Here is a 14,039-nt window from a genome sequence, read left to right on the forward strand (position 1 = left end):
GCTCGCCTCGGGCGGCCCCCCGTGGTGGATCACGGGCGTCTATGGGCCACAGGCAGATGTGGATAAGCTCGAGTTTCTCGCTGAGCTCCACGATCTTTGCTCCACGATGGCTGGCCCTTGGATCATTGGTGGAGATTTTAACATGATCGCATGCACTGAGGACAAGAACAATGACAGAATCAACCACCGCATGATGAGCCGGTTTCGTCGGCTCATCTCTGACTTGGCTCTCTGAGATATCTACCTACAGGGCCGGAGATATACATGGTCGAACGAGCAAGCAATCCCCACCCTTGTTAAGAGTGACCGCATCCTCTGCACCACCTCTTGGGCAACCTTATACGCGCACTGCTCCTTGCGCTGCCTTGCCTCTGCCGTGTCGGATCACTGCCCGCTCTTGCTTGAGTGTTCGCCCCAACCCTCCTCCAAGCGACGCTTTCACTTTGAGCGATTCTGGATCAAGCTGGACGGATTCCACCAGCTGGTTGACGATGCATGGAACTCTGTCGCCCCCGATGCCGACCCGTTTCGCACCATCTACTTCCGCCTCAAGGCTACCGCGCGACGGCTGCAAGGTTGGAGCACGCGTAACATTGGCCATGTCTCCACGCAAATCATGCTTGCCCGCGAGCTCATTCTCCGGCTCGACACCGCCTAGGACACCCGGCCGCTTGCTCTACCGGAGGCTTGGCTGCAGCGTGAGCTCAAGCGCGCCTACCTCGGGCTCTCCTCCCTAGAACGCTCGATCGCCCGTGAACGGGCTCACTTTTGCTGGCTCAAGGCCGGTGACACAAGCACAGCGTTCTTCAAAATCCATGCGGCGCATCGTAGCAAGAAGAATTCCATCTCCTGCCTGTGCGTGGGAGACGCGACCGTATCTGACGACGAGGCCATTGCTCGGGCAGCCTTCGACCATTTCACCTCCATCATGGGCCGTGCTGTCGCACGTGATTTCAGCCTCAACCTTGAGGCCCTGGACCCTCGTCACTTTGACCTTGCTGAGCTTGACTGGCCATTCTCCGAGGAGGAGATATGGGCTGCTGTGAAGTCGCTCCCACTCGGCAAAGCGCCTGGCCCGGATGGGTTCACCACTGAGTTCCTTCAGGCATGCTGGGGCACTATCAAGGGAGACATTTGTGCCATTTTCAACAAGATCTACTCGATGAATCGCTGCGGCTTTCAGAAGTTAAACCAAGCCCTGATCACTCTCCTCCCCAAGAAGGCCGATGCTTCCAGTTTGTTCGACTATCGCCCTATTAGTCTGATCCACCTTGTTGCGAAGCTTTTCGCCAAGGTTTTGTCCTTACGCCTTGCTCCGAGGATGGCGAGCCTCGTGTCTACAAGCCAGAGTGCTTTTATCACCGGCCGCGGCGTCCATGACAACTTCCTTCTGGTCCAGCAGACGGCGCGTTTGCTGCACAACCTCAAAGTGCCTCGGATCCTACTCAAGCTAGACATTGCTCGCGCATTTGACACGGTCTCCTGGCCCTTTCTCCTCGAGACACTCGCGCACTTGGGTTTTGGGAGGCGATGGTGTGCTTGGATCTGCATGCTGCTCTCTACTACGTCCACCCGTGTGCTTGTTAATGGCAACCCGGGGCCTCCGATCCAACACGAGCAAGGTTTGCGCCAGGGCGACCCCGTTTCTCCCATGCTGTTCGCCATCGTCATCGACACTCTAAACAGCCTGCTCCAGCATGCCGTCTCCAACGGCGTCCTTCAACGGCTCACCAACAGGCATGCGGCCTCTAGCATCTCCCTTTTTGCCGACGACATCGTGCTCTTCTGCAACCCGGACCCGGCCGAGCTGCACACCATCCGCAGGCTTTTGGACACCTTTGGCAAGGCCTCTGGCCTCAGGACCAGTTTCGCCAAGTGCTCGGCTACTCCTATCAGATGCCCTCCCGAGGTGTTGCCCGGCATTGCTGCCACCTTGGACTGCCCCATCAAGCACTTCACGATCAAGTACCTTGGCTTGCCGCTGTCCTTGCGCAAGGCCTCCTCTTTTGACTTGATGCCCCTGATCGACAAGCTCCTCCTCAAGCTCGCAACATGGAGGGCCGCTTTGCTCAACCGAGGAGAACGGCTCGTGCTTGTGCGGCATGTCCTCACCACAATGTCGGCCCACATCCTTATGGCCGTGGCTGTATCCAAACCCATCTTGCGACAAGTCACCCGCATCATTCGCGATTTCCTCTGGCATGGATGCAAAGACGCGCGCGCTGGCTGTTGCCTTGTTAGTTGGGCCAAGGTCTGCCGCCCTGTTGAGCTGGGCGGTCTTGGCGTGCGCGACCTTCACCGCGCTGGCATTGCGCTGCGCACTAGATGGCTCTGGTTGCAGGCCACGGACCCGACGCGCCCATGGCGCCACCTTCACTTGCCGCATGATCGCGAGGTTCAGCAAATCTTCAGAGCTTCCACTGTCTGGACGATTGGCGATGGCAATACTTGCAGGTTGTGGACAGATCACTGGCTCCATGGCCAATCCATCGCCGAAATCGCCCCCACCCTCGTGGCCCTGGTTCCACGAAGAAGAAGGCGCACGCGCCTTGTCTGCGATGGGCTGCGCAACCAAGGTTGGATTTCCGACATCACCGGCGCCCTTGGCCCGCTGGCAACCCTCGAGTATGTTGACCTTTGGCGCCGCCTGCGGACGGTTTCCCTCTCACCTGTTCCGGACGCGCTCTCTTTGCGTTGGACCGCGACGGGAGTCTATACTGCCAGCTCCTCTACACCGTTTTGTTCGTTGGATCGACTACCGCACCCTTCTGGAAGCTGATCTGGCGCTGCTGGGCACCACTCAATGTCAAGTTCTTCTTATGGCTAGCTTCTCAAAATCGATGCTGGACTGCCGATCACCTGGCACGCCGCGGGCTCCCGCACCCCGCCGCTTGCCAGTTCTGCGACAAGAATGACGAAACCCTGCACCACATCCTCGCCGGCTGTGTGTTTGCGCGTATTACTTGGCACGAAGTTCTCTCGGGGTGCAGACTACCGATTGCACCCCCGGACGGCCAGAACAAGATCTTCGAGTGGTGGTCCGCTTGCACGCTCGCCGCTCCATCATTATTCCGTAAAGGCTTCGCTTCTTTAGTCATCATAACTGCCTGGGCCATCTGGAAGCACCGGAACAACATCATCTTCGATGGCCTGCAACCTTCCAATGGCGACCTCCTGGCCACGATCAAGGACGAGGCTCGACGCTGGGCTCGAGCCGGCGCCCAAGGATTAGATAGGATCCTCCCTGTAACCTGACCCCTGTTCCTTGGGGATGAGCAACCCCCCCCCCCCTCTCTGGCAGACCGGTCGCCCGAATGCCGCCTCCGAGTGTACGGCTTTTAGGGCTGCCAACAATGTACTCTCTGTTTCTTCTATCAATGGAATGATACGCCATAGTGCGTATTCGCGAAAAAAATGTCAGAGCGGGGTTACTTCGTTCCACACCTGTGGCAAATATCATTTGGATAAAAGAATGAGTAATTACCCCCAACCAAACGTGTTTGAAGAAAATACCTTCATGCATAACTGTGATCTTTTTTTCCTTATAAGATAGCAGCAGGAGTTAATTGGATGTTGGTACCGTAATTGGACATTACATGCAGATTCGTACGACTTTTCATAATTTTTACATGTTAGCATCAAGAATTGGGGCGCGGCTACGGAACGATCTAAACTCCATACAAAACACGTATTTACACTGAAACTGCCCGGCATGGCCCTCCTGTCAGGTCCAACGTGGCATGTTCTTTCACCAAAAAACCCTTGCTTTATATGTAATCACGCAAACACCCTTGTCTGCAAAAAAGAGGCTAACATGACAAATTTCGCGTGCGTGCGGAGACCGCCACGCCCGTCAAAGACTTCTGGCAAAGTACTGGCTGACGGAATTATATAACCCAAATGTAGACACGTCGAGGCCTTGTTTGGTTTTCTATGTGTTTTTTCATATCATTGTATATTTTTTAAATATATCTAACAAAAATGTTCATCATACATTATACAATAATGTCCAGTGTGTATGCGAACCTGTGGTTGGATGGTTAGAGAGACTGTGGTATCCCAGCCCACCAGGGTTCAAGTCCTGGTGCTCATATTTATTGCTGCATTTATTTCAGAATTTCCGGCAATGCGCATTAAGTGGGAGGAGACGTTCTCGTCGACGATGAGGTGTCTGCGGTGACCTCGTAAATTTCAAGATGATATGCCGTCTCAGTCTTTCGAAGGTGCTCATACGGATAGAGTATGCGTGTGTGCGTTCATAGGGGTGAGTTTATACGCGTGTATATGAGCGCTGCGTCTGTACCATGTTAAAAAAATGTCCAATATGTATTTACAAACAATTTAGCATAATATAAAAAAGTTTCATATATATTAAAAAATTGCATATTTTAAAAAAATCATTGTATAGTTAAATAAGATCATTGTATATTAAAAATATGTTCAGTGTATATAACAAAACCGTTGATCATATATTATACAATAATGTCCAGTATGTATTTCAAAACAATGTCATAATATAAAAAAGTTCAATATATATTTTTAAAACTTCATCGTATATTTTAAAAAATTGTATAATTCACAAAGATCATTGTATATTAGAGAAATTCAATGTATATAAGAAAATTGTTCATCGTATATTCTACTGTAATGTTCCGTGTGTATTTATATAGTAATGTTCAGTGTTTATTTTCAAAAATATCACATAATATAAAAAGGTTCAATATAAATTTAAGAACCTTCACCGTATATTTAAAAAATATTCACCATATATTTAAAAAGGATCATGGTATATAAAAAAAAATCAGTCTATGTAACAAAAAATTCATCGTATATTATACAGTAATGCTCAGTTTGTATTTACATACTAAATCTCGCATCATATTCTTTTTCTAAATTAAACAAGAAAAACCCAAAAATCTTTTGGGTTTCATCTCCATAAGAGTGGCTGAGTTTTTACGTTGGCTCGCCAATCCTATCACAACCCTCCTCCTTTACCCGGACTTAGGACCGGCTATGTTAAGACAATGGAAGCCATTTTCTTGGTACGACAACTTATGGAGAGATACAAGGAGAAAAAGAAGGACTTGCATACTATGTTCATTGACTTGGAGAAGACCTATGATAAGATACCACGGAATGTTATGTGGTGGGCCTTAGTAGAAACACAAAGTTTCAGCAAAGTACATTATCCTCATGAAGGACATGTACGATAATGTTGTGACAAGTGTTCGAACAAATGATGTCGACACTGATGACTTCCCGATTAAGATATGACTGCATTAGGGGTCAGCTTTGAGCCCTTATCTTTTTGCCTTGGTGATGGATGAGGTCACAAGGTAAATACAAGGAGATATACCATGGTGTATGCTCTTTGCGGATGATGTGGTGCTAGTTGACGTTAGTCGGACGGGCATAAATAGGATGTTAGAGTTATGGAGACAAACTTTGGAATCGAAAGGGTTTAGCCTTAGTAGAACTAAAGCCGAGTACATGATGTGCGGTTTCAGTACTACTAGATGTGAGGAGAAGGAGGTTAGCCTTGATGGACAGGTCGTTCCTGAGAACGACACATTTCGATATTTGGGGTCAATGCTGCAGGAGGATGGTGGTATTGATGAAGATGTGAACCATCGAATCAAAGCTGGATGGATGAAGTGACGTCAAGCTTCTGGCATTCTCTCTGACAAGAGAGTGCCACAAAAGCTAAAAGGCAAGTTCTACAGGACGGCAGTTCGACCCACAATGTTGTATTGCCCTGAGTGTTGACCGACTAAATGGCGGCATGTTCAACAATTAGGTGTGGCGGAGATGCATATGTTGAGATGGATGTGTGGCCACACGAGGAAGGACTGAGTACAGAATGATGATATACGAGATAAAGTTGGGATGGCACCAATTGAAGATAACCTTGTCAAACATTGTGTGAGATGGTTTGGGCATATTCAGCGTAGGCCCCCGAAAGCTCCAGTGCATAGAAGATGGCTAAAGCATACGGAGAATGTCAAGAGAGGTCAGGGTAGACCGAATTTGACATGGAAGAAATCTGTTAAAAGAGACCTGAAGGATTGGAGTATCAGCAAAATACTACCCATGGACAGAGGTGTGTGAAAGCTTGCTATCCATGTGTCAGAGCCGTAAGTTGGTCACAAAATCTTCTAGGTTTGACATCTAGCCTATTCAACTTATTTGGTACTAAAGGCTTTGTTGTTGTTGTAAATAAGAAAAACCCGAAGAATACCTAAGATATGAAGAAACGTACACCGTTTATTACAAAACCTATAAAAACATCTTTTATATATAAAAACTATATAAAAACATACACCGTTTATATAAAAAGCATACACCTATATAAAAAACGTACAACATTTGTATAAAAAAACCCGAAAAATACCAAACAATTTTAGTGCAAAATTAAAGTCTATCAATAGTATTAGAAAAACGTACACCGATTTATTACAAAACCTATATAAAAACATGCAAAAACTAAAAGAAGAGAAACCCGAGGAGTACCCATGATGTAAAAAAATACAAAAGAAATTCCGAAAGAAAAAACACACAAAAAGAACCAAATGGTGAACCAAGGCCTGAACGTCTCTATAGTTTTGATTATAAAAGATGTGAGCACGTCCTATGGCGGAAGAGCACTTACAGCCCGGCGACCCAAACTCTCCTCAAACATCTGGGCGGACTGCCCGGTCACTGATTTGTCATGATTTTTCGATCCAGACGAATTTCTTAAACGGGCCTCAAACGTCCAGGCTGACCGGCACCCCTCATATCTAGCCCAGATATGGAGCGGATATGAGGGCATCCGGGTGCGTCCGGACACGTTCGTCACGTCGGACCCGACAGCCCGACCCATCAGAAATTGCACTAAATCCACCAAATCCTTCCTCCTCCTCTTCCCGCCGCCCTCCAACCTTTCACGCGCCCGGACCCTCGCAGTCCTCCATCCTTACTCCTAATCCTCACCACTGGTCCCGATCCACCGCCGGAGATGTCGTTCAGCCGACCCAGACCGACGAGACGGAGACGTAGTCTGCCTCGTCCGTTGGCGCCCCTTCATCGGCTGTGACTTGCAAGACGGAGAATGTCGCCCGGAAGTTGCGACGACGTCGGTGGCGAGAGGGGGAGGCGGCGGCGGCGCACGACAGTTCAGATATGGTAGAGAAACTGTCTCCTCTGCCGTGCCCGTATCCTTGCACCCCATCCATCCGAGCGTCGCCGACGCGGATTACGCCGTCCGACCCCGTTGGGAAAAAGGAGGATTCAACGGCCAGTTGGGCCATTCCGGAGAGCTTTCCGCCCATGCAGATGCAGGTGGTCGATGTATGTGACTCGGCGCAGCTCGTTTGGGCGTGGATGAGCACGAGCACCAGCACTGCCCGGACGGCCCTCCACATGTTCGATGGAATGACCGAATAAGAGTCGGTGCGTTTTCTTTGCTCCTGTCCAATCAGATTTTTGCATAGATCACTAGATCATTTCGCACATGATGAATGCTTGCAAACCATAATCATATAGGTGGCGTTCTTGTTGAACATGATCAATGCAATGAAGATCCGACCAAAATGGAGTATGAATTGGAGGCTACCATCGCATTTGAAGTTGGGATAACGTCCGATCCCAATCCGAGTAAGAAGAAGAAGAAGACCAAGAAGGCGAAGGCAAGAGGTCAGACATTCTCAATATTGAGGACATATTTGTTGGTCAAAGATTGGTTGGCCACAATGATGGATCCAATATGCGTGGCATCGAGCAAAAGGGGAACACGTATTGGGAGAAAATTTTGAAGGAGTATCACGAACAAAAGGAGTATGTGGAGCCGCATCCTATCGTCACCACCCACAGTGTGGCATCTCTCCAACATCGTCGGGGGATCATCCAAGGGAAGTGAACAAGTATGTCGACTACTACTCACAAGTGACCAAACACCCTCAAAGTGGGATGGGAGTGGCAACTCATGTAACCTCAATTGCTTCATCTTGTCGTCATTTGCATATGGTTCTTGTGTAAGTATTCTCGTTTTAATACATATGTGTTTGCTAGACGGTGGTGGGGACCACTTAGTATCACAAGGTGGAGAAGAAGCCCTTTGCTTTTAGCCATTGTTGTATCATATTGAATGGCAAGCCAAAGTGGAACCAACTTGTGGACGATCTCAAGTCCGGCAAGAAGAGGAATGATGGATCAAGATCCAACCAATCAATTGGGTTGGATGATGAAGAGGACGATGTTGTCGTGACGAATGGAAAAGCCACCTTGACAAAGGATAACTGCCAAGTCATGGGAAACAAGTGGGAGAAGGCACATGCCTCCCGTGATACCGCGGCTACAAAAATAATGTCCACGTGAATGGGCATTTTTTCGATGAGGGAGAACAATAAGGAGGAGAGGTACTTGTTGGATGCGCAAAAAGAAATGGACCGGAAGAGGTCGAAGAAGAAGCTCGAAATTGAGAGGGAAAAGATCGAGTTGGAGAAGTAACAAGTGAAGGAAATATGCCCTAGAGGCAATAATAAAGTTGTTATTTTATATTTCCTTATTTCATGATAAATGTTTATTGTTCATGCTAGAATTGTATTAACCGGAAATTTGATACATGTGTGAATACATAGACAAAATATTGTGTCCCTAGTAAACTTCTACTAGACTAGCTCGTTAATCAAAGATGGTTAAGTTTCCTAACCATAGACATGTGTTGTCATTTGATGAACGGGGCCACATCATTAGTAGAATGATGTGATGGACAAGACCCATTCGTTAGCTTAGCATTATAATCGTTCAGTTTTATTGACATTGCTTTCTTCATGTCAAATACATATTCCTCCGACTATGAGATTATGCAACTCCTGGATACCGGAGGAATGCCTTATGTGCTATCAAACATCATAACGTAACTGGGTGATTATAAAGATGCTCTACAAGTATCTCCGAAGGTGTTTGTTGGGTCAGCATAGATCGAGATTAGGATTTGTCACTCCGAGTACCAGAGAGGTATCTCTGGGCCCTCTCAGTAATGCACATCATTAGAAGCCTTGAAGCAAAGTGACTAATGAGTTAGTTGCAGAATGATGCATTAAGGAACGAGTAAAGAGAGTTGCTGGTAATGAGATTGAACTAGGTATGAAGATACCGATGATTGAATCCCGGGCAAGTAACATACCGATGACAAAGGGAATAACGTATGTTGCCATAACGGTTCGACCGATAAAGATCTTCGTAGAATATGTGGGAGCCAATATGAGCATCCAGGTTCCGGTATTGGTTATTAACTGGAGAGGTGTCTCGGTCATGTCTACATAGTTCTCAAACCCGTAGGGTCCACATGCTTAACGTTCGATGACGATTTTGTATTATATGAGTTATGTAATTCGGTGATCGAATGTTGTTTGGAGTCCCGGATGAGATCATGGACATGACAATGAGTCTCGAAATGGTCGAGAGGTAAAGATTGATATATAGGACGATGGTATTCAGACATCGGAAGTGCTTCGGAGTGTACCGGGTACATATCGGGTCACCGGAAGGGGTTGGCCAAGAGGGGAAATGTAGCAGCCAGCAGGGGCTGTTGCACCCCTTATATGGGCCGAACCAGAGGAGGAAGGAAAGAGGGGAAGAGAGAAGGAAGGGGAGGGTTTCGGTCTCCCCCTTTCTTCCCTCCTCTCTCCTTCTTCCTCCTCCCTCCATATAATATGGTAGGGGGGTGCAAATTGGACTAGGCCCCCAAGTAGCATTCCTCCTACTTGGGGCGCCCCAAGGCTATTCCCCTACCCCTGCCACCTATATATACGTGGGGAAGGGGCGCATAGAACACACATCAACTATTGTTAGCCGTGTGCGGCGCTCCCCTCCACAGTTTACGCCTTCGGTCATATTCTCGTAGTGCTTAGGCGAAGCCCTATGTGGATCACTTCAGCATCACCGTCACCACACCGTCGTGCTGATGGAACTCATCTACTTCCTCGACACTCTGCTGGATCAAGAGTTCCAGAGACATCATCAAGCTGAACGTGTGCAGAACTTGGAGGTGCCGTACATTCGGTGCTTGGTCGGTCGAAATGAGAAGAAGTTCGACTACCTCAATCGCGTTGTCAAACGCTTCCGCTTTTGGTCTACGAGGGTACGTAAACACACTCTCCCCCTCTCGTTGCTGTGCATCTCCTAGATAGATCTTGCGTGAGCGTAGGAATTATTTTGAAATTGCATGCTACATTTTCCAACAGTGGCATCAGAGCCAGGTCTATGCGTAGATGATATGCACGTGTAGAACACAAAGAGTTTTGGGAGGTGATAGTCATACTGCTCTCCACCGATGTCTTATTTTGATTCATGAGACCGGTTCCACCGACAGCATGCAACTAGTTTTGCATAAAGGTGGCTGGCGGGTGTCTGTTTCTCCAACTTCAGTTGAATCGAATTTGACTATGGTCGGTCCTTGTTGTATGTTAAAAAAGCAAACTTGATAAATCACCGTTGTGGTTTTGTGTCGTAGGTAAGAACGGTTCTTGCTAGAAGCCTGTAGCAGCCACGTAAAACTTGCAACAACAAAGTAGAGGACGTCTAACTTGTTTTTGTAGGGCATGCTTGTGATGTGATATGGTCAAGACATGATGTGATATACGTTGTTGTATGAGATGATCATGTTTCGTAAAAGTTATCGGCAACTGGCAGGAGCTTTATGGTTGTCACTTTATTGTATGAAATGCAAACGCCATGTAATTGTTTTACTTTATCACTAAGCGGTAGCGATAGTTGTAGAAGCAATAGTTGGCGAGACAACCACGACACTACGATGGAGATCAAGGTGTCAAACCGATGACAATGGAGGTCATGACGATGCTTTGGAGATGGAGATCAAAAGCACAAGATGATGATGGCCATATCATGTCACATATTTTGATTGCATGTGATGTTTATCTTTTATGCATCTTATTTTGCTTAGTACGGCGGTAGCATTATAAGATGATCCCTTAACTAAAATTTCAAGGTATAAGTGTTCTCCCTGAGTATGCACCGTTGCGACAGTTCTTCGTGCTGAGACACCATGTGATGATCGGGTGTGATAGGCTCTATATTCACATACAATAGGTGCAAGATAATTTTGCACATGCAGAATACTCAGGTTAAACTTGACGAGCCTAGCATGTACAAACATGGCCTTGAAACACTGGAAACCGAAAGGTCGAATGTGATTCATATAATAGATATGATCAACATAGAGATGTTCACCATTGATGACTACTCCATCTCACGTGATGATCGGACATGGTTTAGTTGATTTTGATCACGTATCATTTAAATGACTTGAGGGATGTTAATCTAAGTGGGAGTTCTTAAGTAATATGATTAATTGAACTTAATTTATCATGAACTTAGTCCAGATAGTTTTTGTATATCTATGTTGTAGATCAATGGCCCGTGCTACCGTTCCCTTGAATTTTAATGCGTTCCTAGAGAGAGCTAAGCTGAAAGATGATGGTAGCAACTACACGGACCGGGTCCGTAACTTGAGGATTATCCTCATTGCTGCACAGAAAAATTATGTCCTTGATGCATTGCTAGGTGAAAGGCCTACTGCAGGAGGTAATGCTGATGCTATGAACGTCTGGCAAGCTCGATCTGATGACTACTCGATAGTTCAGTGTGCCATGCTTTACGGCTTAGAATCAGACTTCAAAGACGTTTTGAACGTCATGGACCATATGAGATGTTCCAGGAGTTGAAGTTAATATTTCAAGCAAATGCCCGAGTTGAGAGATATGAAGTCTCCAACAAGTTCTATAGCTGCAAGATGGAGGAGAACAGTTTTGTTAGTGAACACATACTCAGAATGTCTGGATATCATAATCACTTTTCTCAACAGGGAGTTAATCTTCCAGATGATTGTGTCATTGACAAAGTTCTCCAATCACTGCCAGCAAGCTACAAATGCTTCACGATGAACTATAATATGCAAGGTATGGAGAAGACTATTCCCGAGCTCTTTGCAATGCTCAAGGCTGCAGAGGTTGAAATCAAGAAGGAGCATCAAATGTTGATGGTTAACAAGACCGTTAGTTTCAAGAAAAAGGGCAAGGGAAAGAAGGGGAACTTCAAGAAGAATGGCAAGCAAGTTACCACTCTCAGGAAGAAGCCCAAAGCTGGACCCAAGCTTGAAACCGAGTGCTTCTACTGCAAAGGGACTGGTCACTGGAAGCGGAACTGCCCCAAGTATTTGGCGGATAAGAAGGATGACAAAGTGAACAAAGGTATATTTTATATGCATGCTATTGATGTGTACCTTACTAATGCTCGTAGTAGTGCCTGGGTATTTGATACCGGTTCGGTTGCTCATATTTGTAACTCGAAATAGGGAATACGGATTAAACGAAGATTGGCTAAGGACGAGGTGATGATGCTCGTCCAGAATGGTTCCAAGGTCGATATGATCGCCGTCGGCACGCTACCTCTACATCTACCTTCAGGATTAGTTTTAAAACTGAATAATTGTTATTTGGTGCTAGCGTTGAGCATGAACATTATATCAGGATCTTGTTTAGTGCGAGACGGTTATCCATTTAAATCAGAGAATAATAGTTGTTCTATTTATATGAGTAATACCTTTTATGGTCGTGCACTCTTGAAGAGTGGTCTATTTCTGTTGAATCTCGATTGTGGTGATACACATATTCATAATATTCATGCAAAAAGATGCAAAGTTGATCATGATAGTGCAACATATTTGTGGCACTGCCGTTTAGGTCATATTGGTATAAAATGCATGAAGAAACTCCATGCAGATAGACTTCTGGAATCACTTGATTATGAATCATTTGATACTTGCGAACCATGCCTCATGGGTAAGATGACTAAAACTCCGTTCTCCGGAACAATGGAGCAATCCAATGACCTATTGGAAATAACACATACCGATGTATTCGATCCGATGAGTGTTGAGGCTCGCGGTTAGTATCGTTATTTTTTGACCTTCGTGATTCGAGCAGATTTGGCTATATCTACTTAATGAAACACAAGTCTCAAACATTTGAAAAGTTTAAAGAATTTCAGAGTGAAGTGGAGAATCATCGTAACAAGAAAATAAAGTTTCTACGATCTGATTGCGAAGGTGAATATTTGAGTTACGAGTTTGGACTTCATTTAAAATAATCTGGAATAGTTCATAACTCACGCCACCTGGAACACCACAGCGTAATGGTGTGTCCAAACGTCGTAACCGTACTTTATTAGATATGGTGCGATCTATGATGTCTCTTACGGATTTACAATATCGTTTTGGGGTTATGCATTAGAGACAACTGCATTCACGTTAAATAGGGCACCGTCAAAATTCGTTGAGACGACACCGTATGAACTGTGGTTTTGCAATAAACCTATGTTGTCGTTTGGGGATGCGATGCTTATGTCAAAAGGCTTCAGCCTGATAAGCTCGAACCCAAATCGGAGAAGTGCGTCTTCATAGGATACCCTAAGGAAACAATTGGGTACACATTCTACCACAGATCCAAAGGCAAGATCTTTGTTGCCAAGAATGTAACCTTTCTAGAGAAGGAGTTTCTCTCGAAAGAAGTGAATGGGAGGAAAGTAGAACTTGATGAGGTAATTGTACCTTCTCTCAATTTGGAAAGTAGCTCATCTGAGAAATCCGTTCCCGTGATGCCCACACCAACTAGAGAGGAAGCTACTGATAATGATCATGAAACTCCAGATCAACTTACTACTGAACCTCGTATGTCAACCAAAGCACGATCCGCGCCAGAGTGGTATGGTAATCCTATTCTGGAAGTCATGTTACTTGACCATGATGAACCTACAAACTATGAAGAAGCTATGATGAGCCCAGATTCCGATAAATGGCTTGAGGCCATGAAATCTGAGATAGGATCCATGTATGAGAACAAAGTGTGGACTTTGGTGGATTTGCCCGATGATCGACGACCCATAAAAAATAAATGGATCTTCAATAAGAAGACTGACGTTGATGATAATGTTACTGTCTATAAAGCTCGACTTGTCACAAAAGGTTTTCGACAAGTTCA

The sequence above is a fragment of the Triticum dicoccoides genome, chromosome 5B (assembly GCF_002162155.2).
Source record: "Triticum dicoccoides isolate Atlit2015 ecotype Zavitan chromosome 5B, WEW_v2.0, whole genome shotgun sequence".
Classification (NCBI taxonomy): Eukaryota; Viridiplantae; Streptophyta; class Magnoliopsida; order Poales; family Poaceae; genus Triticum; species Triticum dicoccoides.